Raw genomic sequence first — 13,789 nt, 5'->3', positions numbered from 1 at the left:
ATACACAGTCAGCGTGTGTGTGTGTGTGTGACACTCTGTAAATACATATACGGAGATTGTTAGTTACACAAAAAACGTATAAAGCTGTACACTTCTGATACAGTTCCGTGTATCTGCTTGTTGGATTACGGTCAAATACATACTGGGAGAGCGTCATTGACTAATAAAATATATACGTAGATTTAATTTTTTTAATACACCTTACATAGCTGGACGTTCCTCATACAGTACCATGTCTCTGCTGGTATTTTTGGTACATTTTCCCAAACATGAGGAAGTATGGTGGAAGAGGCCACGGACGTGGGCAGGGGGGCACAACTGGTAATGATGGTGGTGGTGTATTGGCTGGTTCTTGCAAAAGCACTATAGCAGCTAATGCAGGAGGTGTTGAGCCTGCGTCATCATCTTGCCCAAGAAGGCCTGTAAGGTTCCCTTTTCTTGGAGTAGGAAAACTGCTTTTAAAGCTGGAGCATCAGGAATAGGTTTTGGTGTACATTGCCGAAACAGCCACCAGCTCTATTGCCTCCTCTTCTGAAGGTTCGAAACCTGCAAGCACGGAGTCGTCAGTGCAGGGTTCTGGTCAGGAAAAACACCTTTCCTTGTGTCCTTCACCCCCTCCAAAAGTTAAGGATGCGGCAGCCCACACTTCAGATTACTCTATGGAGATCTTTTCACATACCATGCCTGGGTTATCTGGTCAAATCCTGAATTCCCCAGTCCAAGATGAATCTGACATGGAGTGCACTGATGCACAGCCACTGGTAGATGATTCTGCTGGTACATTGACCCAGAGCACTACATTGCCCTCGCAGTCTACTGAGCCAGAATCTGACCCTGATGAAACTCAGGTGCCCCTTCCCGCATACTATACCACCTTACACGGTGACACAGAGGAAGGTAAAGAGGAAGGTGCAGATGACCTTGAAGAGGAGGTGATGGATGACCCAGTTCTGGACCCGGATTGGCATCCATTGGGGGAGGAAGGTGGCACTGGCAATAGTTCAGATAAGGAGAAGGATCTGCAGCAGGCATTGACATCGCAGCAGCGGTTATCTGGCAGGCCCGTAGCTGTCCAAAAACGTGAACCAAAAACTAAAAGTTGCAGGACAGCTTGGCCAGACAGTCAACTTAGCACAGCGTGCAAGGCCAGAAAATGTATACCATAGTAGGAAGAGTGCAGTGTGGCACTTCTTTGTCCAAAATCCTACTGATGAGGTAAAGGTTACCTGTAAGAAGTGCGGAAGGACCTTTAGCCGAGGTAAACAACTCAGAAATTTGAATAACAGTTGCATGCTTAGACATGTAATCAACATGCACTTGCATGTTGGATGGACTGCAAAACCTCAGGTAGCACATGTGCACCTGCTCCGACTGAAGGTAGCCAGCAATGCTCCATCGCTTCCCCCACTGTAAGACCACCGCCACCGTTAAGCACACCACCAGCACTAAATGTTGAGGTGTCGTCGCAAGGCCAAAGCACTCAGGGAATCACAATGCTTTTGCAACACAACACTGAATCTTGGCCATCACCACCAATACCATCACCAACCCTCTCCAGTCCAGCTCACCCTACCAGACACTCTGAGTAGGACAAGAAAGTACTCATCCTCTCATCCGCGTACACCTACATTGCCAAACTAATCTCATTAGAGATGATGCCCTGCCATTTGGTTGAAAGCGAAGCTTTCCATTAGCTCATGGCCTATGCAGTCCCGCGCTATGACCTACCCAGTCGGCACTTCTTTTCTCGAAAAGCCATCCCAGCCCTCCACCTGCATGTGAAAGACCGCATTATCCATGCACTCAAGCAATCAGTGAGTGGAAAGGTGCACCTCACAACAGATGCATGGTCCAGTAGGCATGGCCAGGGCCGTTACGTGTCCATCACTGCGCACTGGGTTAATGTGAATGCAGGCTCCACAGGGGACAGCGGCGGTGTAACAGTGCTGCCTAGCCCACGGTATAGGAAACAGTTGGCTGTAGGCTTTCGACCCTCCTCCTCCTCCATAAGTGAAAGCTCATCCACAGAGCGCAGTCACATGAGCATTCCATCCGCATCTGGCAGTGTTGCACATGAGGTGTCCCACTATCGAACAGCTAGTGGTAAGCGTCAGCAGGCTGTGTTAAAGATGATGTCTTTGGGCGACAACACACACACCGCGGAGGTACTGGCCGACTACTTGCAGCGACAAACTGATTCATGGCTGGGCAGTCTACATCTTGAGCCAGGCAAGGTAGTCAGTGATAACGGCCGTAATTTTGTGGCAGCCATAGCCCGTGCAAAACTCACACACATACCTTGCCTGGCTCACACTTTGAACCTGGTGGTGCAGTGCTTCCTTAATAATTATCCAGAGTTAACATCACTGCTCCATAAGGTGCGAAGACTGTGCTCACACATCCGTTGATCAAACGTCCACTCCAGTCGTATGCAGAAGCTACAGCGATTACTCCACCTCCCCAAGCACCGCCTAATCATAGACGTTGCAACAAGGTGGAACTCCACCATGCACATGGTTGAGAGGCTGTGTGAACAGAGGCAGGCTGTAATGCATTTGTGGGAGGATACACGGGCAGGCAATTTGAGGGAAGACATGGAATTGTCGGGTGTGCAGTGGTCAAAGCTGAAAGACCTCTGTAAAGTCCTTCAGTGTTTTGAGGAATGCACACGGCTGGTAAGCGCAGACGACGCCATCATAAGCATAAGCATCCCACTTATGCGTCTGCTCATGCAAAGTTTGACGCACTTTAAGGATCTGGCGTCTGCAGCGGAGGAGGAACAGGAGGAGGAGGGAAGCCTTGCTGACAGTCAGCCATTGTCTGGTCAGGGAACTGTCCTGGACGAGGTGGAGGAAGAAGAGGAGGAGGATGAGGGGTATGTGTTGTGAGTTAATTTTCCCCTTCGTCACTGAGGTCTGGTGAACTCCCTATTCTGGTAAAGGAAGGTAATGAGCCTGATTATCAGGCACCTGAGCCTAATGATGATGACTGGCTGAGTGGAGTCACTGACTGGATATAAGGCTGCCGACGCCCTTCTGCCCTGCGGGTGATTTCTCTGTGGACTTCTAGGATACCAGTCTGATTCCTTCTCCTCTAAAGCTAAGTTTTCTGCTTTGCCTTTTAGCATTTGTGTTTTGTTTTTGTTTGCCTTGCTTTTCTGGATTCTGCCATTCCCTGCTGGGGTGAGCTGAATCTCCTTTTGCCGGTTGCTCTGTCTTCAGAATATTCCTGAGTACTGACATAGTCTTTTTGAAGCCTAGCGTCTTCAGGGCCTTTTTCACTGTCAGTCTGTTGGCTCTTATTTTCATAGGGTTTTTCACGGATTGCAGACAGCAGCCTTCCTGTCCTTTCCTATCTAGTTAGCTTGGGCCCCGTCTTTGCTCAGTCTATCTTTCTGTCTGTGTTAGTGTTCTTTCTTCTTGCTTCACCGTCATTATATGTTGGGGGCTGCCTTCTACTTTGGGGTCTGCTCTGGGGCAGTTTAGATTTCCCTTTCTGTCTTTAGGCTATATAGTCCTCCGGCTGTGATCGAGGGGTCTAGGGCATCGTAGGAACCCCCCACGGCTACTGCTAGTTGTGTTGATAGGTTCAGGGGTCTGCAATCCGATAGCTGCCAACTTCTCTGGTTTTCTGGACTTAGCTAGCATTTCTGTTTTTGCCTCTTACGGTGACTCATTCATAACAGGGATGGTTATTTTGGGTAGGAGGATGCTTCTCAGGGGCCAAGAGAAAATGTTGGCGTTCCAAGGTCAGGTACAGTGTTTGTGCGTGACTGTAGGGATGTGGATTTGCCAGAAAGTGCCAGAAAGTGCTCCTCCACCCAGCAGTGGCAGTGCATTATTGACACCTGGAACATTGGCCCACATGTGCGATTATGCCTTGCGGATCCTAAAAAGGGACCCCCGCATTGCCAAAATGATGAAGGATGACGACTACTGGCTGGCCAGCATCCTCGATCCACGCTACAAAGGCAAATTACACAACATCATGCCACAGGAGAACCTAGAGATAATATTGGCTAACAAACAAGCAACTCTGGTAAACCGTTTGTTTGAGGCTTTCCCAGCACACAGCAGCGTTGCTTGTTCTCCCACGAGCCATAGTGGGCACAATGGAAGAGGTGTTCATGGTGCACGAGCCATAGTGGGCACAATGGAAGAGGTGTTCGTGGTGCACACAGCAGAAGTGGCGTTAGAGACAAGGGTTTAATTACCATGTTGTGGAATGATTTCTCAAGTACCGCTCACACGACTGCTAATACTGCATCGATTACAAGTGACAGGAGACAGCAGTTGTCAACTATGGTTACAAACTACTTCTCCTCCCATATCGATGTTCTCCCTCACAGGTCATTCCCCTTTGACTATTGGACCTCTAAACTGGACACCTGGCCTGAATTGGCACACTATGCCTTACAGGAGCTCGCTTGCCCTGCTGCTAGTGTGTTATCTGAAAGAGTCTTCAGTGCTGCTGGATCAATTCTGACAGAAAAAAGGACCTGTCTGTCGACCCAAAATGTTGATGATCTAACCTTCATTAAAATGAACCATGCATGGGTTTCAAAGGATTTTGTCCCACCTTCCCCTAATGACACATAGGTTGCCAGAAAACTGCCTTGCTTTTGTCCTCCTCTTCCTCAGACTTGCCCAATTCCGTCATTTGCAGCAGCTGAATGTCCAGCCTACACATCAACATATGCCATTTTTTAAACCTCCCTAACTGGGCTGCCCACCCCCCCAAGGGCTGGGGTCAACACCTGGCGCACCCGGGCAAGTGCCATTGCTCTGAACAGGTGGATGGGCCCACTGATGGCCGAAGGCACTGGCACAGGGACCCTCATAGTACAATACAGTGTCGCCGTCAGACACACCAGCGTACTATGAGGGGCCCTGTGCCAATACCGTCGCCCACGAGTGTGCCCCACTGCTTGGTCATGGCCACAGCACTTGCAAGTTGCAATACTTACCTCTCCCTGCTCCACCGCTGTGTAGTCTGGCCAGTTAAATCCTTCACAGGGACGGTCACTAGAAATTTGGTGTATTGCTCGATGATGGATAAGATGTAGCTATGGCCTGTCCTGTTGGCCTCTACCTTCAGATGATCATTGGCTACCATTTGTTATGGACGTCAACTTACAAGCGGATGCAGTGGTGCTTTATGATCACCTTTCACAGTTGTGATAGTCACAGACGTGTGACATTCCTGCCACCATTTTTCAATGTCTCCTCTCATGCCAATCCAATAGAATCGCCTATGGCCTGTGGCTTCTGTCTTTTGCACTCCAAAATGACCACACACATCATGATAGGCAGTGAGGACCATGTCTACATCTCTCCCTGTGATCACAATTTGATGGAGACGAGTAACGGTGATGTGATCCACGCTACTGCGATAAAGCAATCCATTCTTCACAAAGAACCGTTTTCGCTGTCTCCACAGACACAGTAATTGAGGGTCTGCATCGCCTCTGCAACATCTACCTGGAGGTTTTCCCACGATGAGTAATTCCCAAATTTCTGCTAACACTCGACTTTCCGTCTGTACTTGTATCCATGTAGTTTCCAGTAACGGAGAGTCTGGACTGGCTTACTGAGATTGAAATATATACAAAGATTTAAAAGTACCACAACACTGTATACTGTTGTACGCTTCGAATACCTTTCCCTTTTTCTACTTTTTAAATTCTGGTGTAATACATATTGAGACTGTGAGTGTCTGTGTCTGACTCTAGGAGTATAGATGGAAATTTACAATTACCCCTAGACTGGATACACCTGGTATGTGCTGATACAGTACCTTTGTTCAAAATTTTTTATTACGGTATCATCCATAGTGAGTGAGCGTGTGTGGTTTATGCCTTCTATATATACGGTGAATCGGAGATACCAATTTTTACCCTATACTCGATACAGCTTGTATCATGTTAAACAGTACCTTTGTTCGACATTTAGTATTACTGTCAAATCCATACTGAGTGAGCATCTGAGAGTTATTACGGTACAATGTATATGTAGATTTCAATTGTACCCTATAATATATATACTTGCTATCTTGTTATCCAGTACCTTTTTTACATTTTTTATTATGGTCAAACCCAGACTGAATGAGCGTCTGAGGGTGACTCGGGAAATATATACCGAGATTTCAAATTTGGCCAACACTGTATACAGCTGTACGCTTCTGATACAGTAACCTTTTTGCTATTTAGATTCTGGTGTAATCCATAATGAGCCTGTGAACATCTGTCTGTTACTCTGGAAATATATTTGTAGCTTTAAGATTACCCCAACACTGTATACAGCTGTACGCTTGTGTTACATTACCCATTTACAGCTTTTTATATTCTTGTGTAATCCATACTGGGCCTGAGAGCGTTTGTGTCTGCCTCCTGAAATATATACGGAGATTCATAATGTTTACACTATACTATATATACCTTGATTCTGGTGATACTGAACCCTTTTTCAACTTTTTATTTTATTGTGTAATCCATACTGAGCCTGTGAGCGTCTATGTATTACTCATGAAATATATAGGGAGATTTACTGTTATCCCTAGACTGTATAGAGCTGTACGCTTCTGATACAGTACCATATATCTGCTGGTATTTTGGGTCCATTTTCCAAAATATGAGGAGGTATGGTGGAAGAGGACGCGGACATGGGCGTGGGGGGCCTCCTGGTACTCATGGCGGTGGCGGTGCATCTGCTGGTAGTGCCAAAAACACAATAGCAGCTAAGGCTGGAAGTGTTGAGCCTGCGTCATGGTGTAGCTCCGGAAGGCCTGTAAGGCTCCCTTTTCTGGGAGTAGGTAGACTGATTTTAAAGCCGGAGCATCAGGAACTGTTTTTGGCTTACATTGCTGAAACAGCCTCCAGCTCTATCGCTTCCTCTTCTGAAGTTTCTGAGTCATTATTGCAGGCTTCTGTTCAGGAGCAACCCCTTTCCTTATGTCCTTCACCCACACCAAAAGTGAAGGATGCAGCAGCACACGCTTCAGATTACTCCATGGAGCTCTTTTCACATACCATGCCTGGGTTCATTAAAAATGAGGCCCATCAAATACTGGAGCATTCCAAATGGGGGACATCAGACACTGGAGCAGCATTTACAGGGCCCATTATACACTGGAGCATTAGAAATGGAGCCCATTATATATGGAGCATTATTAGGGCCCATCATACACTGGAGCATCATCCATGAGGCCCATCATATACTGGAGCATTCCAAAAGGGGGACATCAGACACTGGAGCAGCATTTACGGGGCCCATTATACACTGGAGCATTAGAAATGAAGCCCATTATATATGGAGCATTATTAGGGCCCATCATACACTGGAGCATCATCCATGGGGCCCATCATATACTGGAGCATTCCAAATGGGGGACATCAGACGCTGGAGCAGCATCTATGGGGCACATTATACACTGGAGCATTAGAAATGGGGACCATTATATATGGAGCATTATTTGGGCCCATAACACACTGGAGCATCATCCATGGAGACCATCAGATACTGTAGCATTATGTGAGCTCATCATATACTGTATGGAACATTATATGTGACCAAGTATTCTGTATGGAGAAATATATGGGGCTCATTATTCTGTATGGCACACAATGTGGTGGCCATAATACTGTATGGAGTAATATACTGTCCTTTTTATGCGCTATTGCACAATTTAAAATAGATCAGTCATGTCATGTAAGCAGTGAAGTATTTGTCATTTTACTATACCTATATTTCTGTGCCATATCGGAGCATCATGAGTTGTGGTATGTGTTAAAGGGGTGCACTGACACTCTTTGGCCCAGGGCACACGAAAACCTGGAGCCAGCCCTACCCCACAACTTTAGCCAAATAACCCCCAGTTTTCAATGCGTAACTATTATTATGAAGTAAATTAAGGTTGACAAGCTTCAGTAATAAGAACTGATGTTTTTGGCATTGAAATGGGCACTGTAGGTGTGTTTACTATCCTCCACTCCCTGCCGACTTTGCTTGCCCATTGACTTGCATTGGGTTTCGTGTTTCAGTCGGCATCAGACGTTTCCCTATAGTCGGCCGATTTCGTTCGACCCGACTTTTGCGAAAGTCATGTTCCATGAAACCTGACTCGACCCTAAAAAAGGCAAAGTCGCTCATCTCTATCCGTATGTAATCAGTATGGCATCTGAATGCCGAGATTTTCCCGCAGGCTTGCAAAATGGACATATAATGGAGCCCAATGACAGGTTTTCAAACACAAACGAAAGAATAGATATAGACAGATAGAATGCATATACTGTATATATATATACACATGTTATAGAGACACACACATATATATATATTTATATTTCATATAGTTTTACATAGCCAAATAGCCGCTGAAACATTTGCCGGCTTCATTAAAATCATTCCAAAACCCGACATGAAATGACACATGGTATACATACAGTAAACCATTTCATTTCATGTTTTTTTATATGTCTTTCACTAGTAAGTAGATGAGGGTATGTGTGTAAAATTTGGGAGGTGTAGGTGTTAATTTAAGAGGTTAATTCGTTGTAAAAAATTGTGTGGGCTCCCGGGGTAATTTGTCAACCAGAGAGGTAAAGCAGGTGAGTGAGGGCAGATTTTAATAGCCTTGAGAGGGACCATTGTTTTTGCCCACCCCCAGCTACAAAAATCTGCCCCCATTCACCCCAGAAAAGGCGCATCTATAAGATGTGCCTTTTCTGGCACTTATCCTCTCTATTCCCATTGCCCTGTAGCGGTGGCAAATGGGTTAATAACAAAGGGTTAATGTCACCATTCGATTGGAAGGTGACATTTAGGCGATTAATAATGGAGAAGTGTCAATAAGACACTGATCCATTATTAACCCTAGACTATGAAAGGGTTAAAAACACACATAGACATTAATTAAAAAGTCTTTTAACCCCTTAGTGACAGAGCCAATTTTTTAAAATCTGACCAGTGTCACTTTATGTGGTAATAACTCTGGAACGCTTCAACAAATCCCAGTGATTTTGAGATTGTTTTTTCGTGACACATTATACTTTTTGATCATGGTAAATTTAGGTCGATATGTTTTGTGTTTATTTATAAAAAATATCAGAAATTTGAGAATGTTAAAAAATTGGCAATTTTCAAACTTTGAATGATTATCCCTTTAATTCAGATAGTCACACAACACAAAAACATTAATAAATAACATTTCCCACATGCCTGTTTTACATCAGCACCATTTGTAAAATTTCCTTTTATTTTGTTAGCATTTTAGGAGGTTTAAAAATGTAGCAGTAATTTTTCATTTTTTCAAGGAAATTTACAAAATTTATTTTTTTTGTGACCTATCCATGTTTGAAGTGCCTTTGGGGGTCATATATACTGGGAAACCCCCAAAAGTTATACCATTTTAAAGACAGCACCCCCTGACATATTGACAACTGCAGTCAGGTAGTTTATTAACCCTTCAGGTGACTTTCAGGAATTAATGCAAAGTGGCATGACAGAAATGAAAATGTGTATTTTTACAACCTAAATGCAGCTAACTTCTGAACAGGTTACAACAGCCGTCAGACTCTAAGGCTGCTATTTGGTCGTGAATTGCCATGGCAAACATCAGGACCACACAGTCATCATCTAAGGGCACCAACGGGGATAAAGAAGGAGCCCCCACACTCTGTTAACCATTCATATGATGTATTCACTATTGACAGCAGCATCTAAGGGGTTAAACAGATTTGGACGGTGAAAACACTGATCGTGGCTGATGCAGCAAGTTGTCATCTATAGTGGACAGCCGACAGCTGCTGGATTGTCACCTATGGGGAGGCTATTTTCTTATATCTCAGGTCAGTTAAATGGCGGTCATTTAGGAGGTTAATGAAATAAAGACACCAAGTTTTTTACCAATTTTTATTACTCCGCTATTCCAAAATAAAACCATGATCTGCAAAAAAAAAATCAACAAGAACCCTACCTCTCCGCCGATCAGTCATGTCCCACGCTGTAATCCTTCACAAGGGGTTAAATAGTTTACAATGTGTACTGGTGCTAATGTGACCAGCCCCACTGTAAACTATTTCAGAATAAATTAATTCAGCTCTGCGCATCCTCACTGGTTGCCTGGAGATGAACTAATTAGCGTGGGAAAGTTTCTGACTTTTCCCATGCTCATCAGTTCACCTCAGGTCAGCTGGGGTCTCCCGCTGACGTCACTGAGGCTGCTCGGAGTCACCCAGCTGACCCAAGGTGAACTAATGAGTGTAGGAAAAAATGCAGAAACTTTCCCACGCTAATTAGTTAATCTCCGGGCAGCCAGGGAGGCTGCGCAGAGATGAAATAATTCATTCTGGCAGTGGTTTACATGGGGCTGGTCGCATTAGCACCAGTCCCTGTGTAAACCACTTAACCCTTTCTGATGGATTGCAGTGGGGGACCTGACTGAGCAGCGGAGAGGTAAGGATATGGTTGTTTTTTTGTTTTATTTTTGTTACAGGTCGTTGGTTTATTTTTGGATTACCAGAGCAATAAATCTTGTCAAAAACTAGGTGTCTTTATTTCATTATAATAATTTTTCATTAATGTCTATGTGATTTTTTTAACCCTTTCATAGTCTAGGGTTAATAATGGATCAGTGTCTTATTGACACCTCTCCATTATTAATTGGTTTAATGTCACTTTCCAATTGCAAGGTGACATTAAGCCATTAATATTAACCCATTAGCCACCGCTACAGGGCAATGGTAATAGAGAGGATAAGTGCCAGAAAAGGTGCATCTTATAGATGCGCCTTTTCTGGGGTGTCTGGGGGCAGATTTTTGTAGCCAGGGGGGAGCCAAAAAAATGGTCTCTCTCAAGGCTATTAAAATCTGCCCTCACTCACCTGCTTTACCTCTCTGGTTGCGATTTAGCCGCGGGAGCGCACACATTTTTCCAATGAATTAACCCCTTAATTTAGCACCTAGACGTCTCAAATTTTACACACAAACCCTAATTTAATTATTAGTGAGGGACAAATAAAAAAATACATGAAATGAAATGGTTTACTGTATGTAAACCATGTGTCATTTCATGTCGGGTTTGGGAGTGATTTTACAGAAGCCGGCAATTGATTTTGCGGCTATTATGCTATGTAGAACTCTATGAAATATATAAATATATATATATATATATATATATATATGTCTCAATGACAATATATATATATATATGTGTGTGTTCTATGTGTATATATCTATTTTTTCATTTCTTTATTAAACCTGTCAGTTTGATTTTACTGTATCGTGCACTGAATTGCTGTCTTTTCTAAAGGACACCGGGTGGGTATTTCTCACAAGTCACACATCTGGTCCGTGTGTAATGCGTTTTTTTTGCGCACCCATAGACTTGCATTGGCGTATTTCGGCCGGAATATGCTGACAATGGCAGTATGCTGCGATTGTCACGGACCGTAAATTATGCGCGAGAAATATATGGCTGATGGGAGCTACCCCATAGAGAATCATTGGTCCATGTGCAATGTGTGTTTTTTACGCTTCTCACTCGTCCGTATTTCTCTGTAGTGTGACGACGGCCTAATGCTTTTCCTCTGACCGTTCCACTCCTGGTTTTGGCTTACAAATACTGGGGTAAAAACGTCACCAAATACTCAATGTGTGCATGAGTCCTAACATTTCTATTACCCGTATTCCCATAGAAATAGCTGAAAAGTGTCCCAGGGGGTGACAGATTCCCTTTAACCCCTTCACACCCGAGCCTGTTTTTGCCTTCGTGACCGGGCCAATTTTTTAAATTCTGACCAGTGTCACTTTATGAGGTCATAACTCTAGAACGCTTCAACGGATCCTACTGATTCTGACATTGTTTTCTCATGAGATATTGTACTTCATGATGGTGGTAACATTTTTTAGATATGAGCTGCGCTTATTTGTTAAAAAAATCAAAATTTGGCGAAAATTTAGAAAATTTTGCAATTTTCAAACTTTTAATTTTTATGCCCTTAAATCAGAGAGTGATATCGCACAAAATAGTTAATAAATAACATTTCCCACATGTCTACTTTACATCTGCACAATTTTGGAAACATAATTTTTTTTTTTAGGAAGTTATAAGGGTTAAAATTTGACCAGCGATTTCTCATTTTTACAACAAAATTTGCAACACCATTTTTTTTAGGGACCACCTCACATTTGAAGTGAGTTTGGGGGGTCAATATGACAGAAAATACCCAAAAGTGACACCATTCTGAAAACTGCACCTCTCAATGTACTCAAAACCACATTCAAGAAGTTTATTAACCCTTCAGGTGCTTCACATGAATGAATGGAATATGGAAGGAAAAAATAAACATTTAACTTTTTTTCACAAACATTTTACTTCAAAACCATTTTTTTTTATTTTCACAAGTGTAAAAAGAGAAAATGAACCACAAAATTTGTTGTGCAATTTCTCCCGAATACGCAGATACCCCCGTATGTGGGGCTAAACCATTGTTTGAGCACATGGCAGAGCTCAGAACGGAAGGAGCGCCGTTTGACTTTTTCAATGCAGAATTGGCAGGAATTGAAATCGGATGCCATGTCGCATTTGGAGAGCCCCTGATGTACCTAAACAGTGGAAACACCCAACAAGTGACCCCATTTTGGAAACTAGACCCCTTAAAGAACTTATCTAGATGTGTTGTGAACACTTTGAACCCCCAAGTGCTTCATAGAAGTTTATAACGTAGAGCCATGAAAATAAAAAATCATTTTTTTTTCCACAAAATGACCTTTTAGCCCCCAATTTTTATTTTCACAAGGGTAACAGGAGAAATTGGACCCTAAAAGTTGTTGTCCAATTTGTCCTGAGTACGCTGGTACCCCATATGTGGGAGAAAACTACTGTTTGGGCACACAGTGGGGCTCAGAAGGGAAGTAGTGACGTTCTGGAATGCAGACTTTGATGGAATGGTCTGCGGGTGTCATGTGCGTTTGCAGAGCCCCTGATGTACCTAAACAGTGGAAATCCCCCACAAGTGACCCCATTTTGGAAACTAGACCCCCCAAGGAACTTATCTAGATGTGCGGTGAGCACTTTGAACCCCCAAGTGTTTCAGTAAAGTTTATAATGTAGAGGCGTGAAAATAAAAAAATCATTTTTTTTCCACAAAAATTATCTTTTAGCCCCCAATTTTTAATTTCACAAGGGTAACAGGAGAAATTGGACCCTAAGAGTTGTTGTCCAATTTGTCCTGAGTACGCTGGTACCCCATATGTGGGAGAAAACTACTGTTTGGGCACACGGTAGGGCTCGGAAGGGAAGTAGTGACGTTCTGAAATGCAGACTTTGATGGAATGGTCTGCGGGCATCATATTGCATTTACAGAGCCCCTGATGTACCTAAACAGTGGAAACCCCCAATTCTAATTCCAACCCTAACCCCTAACCCTAATCTCAGCCCTAACCATAACCCTAACCACAAACCTAACACCAACACACCCATAACCTTAATCCCAGCCCTAGCCCTAACCCTAGCCCTAACCCTAGCCCTAACCTGTGTACCTGCTTTTTTCTTTTTTTTTCTTTACTTTTTTTTATTTTTGTGACAAGATCGCTGCGCTGCGATCTGACTCATAGTAACGCCACTTCTCCTCTGATCTCACACTGACAGATGATCAGAGGTGAAGCAGCGTTACTGTGTGACAAGGCCAGCTGTGCCAGGCAGCGATCAGCTGTGCCAGGCAGCGATCTAGTCACACAGTAACGCTGCTTCACCTCTGATCATCTGTCAGTGTTAGATCAGAGGAGAAGCCG

General features: G+C 43.8%; 1 protein-coding gene across 7 annotated transcripts in view; it reads left to right on the top strand.

Annotated features, from left to right (window-relative positions):
• Positions 1–13,789, top strand: part of COBL (cordon-bleu WH2 repeat protein) — an 803,866-nt gene that overhangs the window by 278,650 nt on the left and 511,427 nt on the right. The gene's annotated exons all lie outside the window — the stretch shown is intronic.

This window comes from Dendrobates tinctorius, unplaced genomic scaffold (assembly GCF_039654945.1).
Source record: "Dendrobates tinctorius isolate UK_male_01 unplaced genomic scaffold, ASM3965494v1 ptg000162l, whole genome shotgun sequence".
Taxonomy (NCBI): Eukaryota; Metazoa; Chordata; class Amphibia; order Anura; family Dendrobatidae; genus Dendrobates; species Dendrobates tinctorius.
The sequence above is the reverse complement of the archived record's forward strand: the minus strand, read 5'-3'. Positions and strand labels throughout refer to the sequence as shown.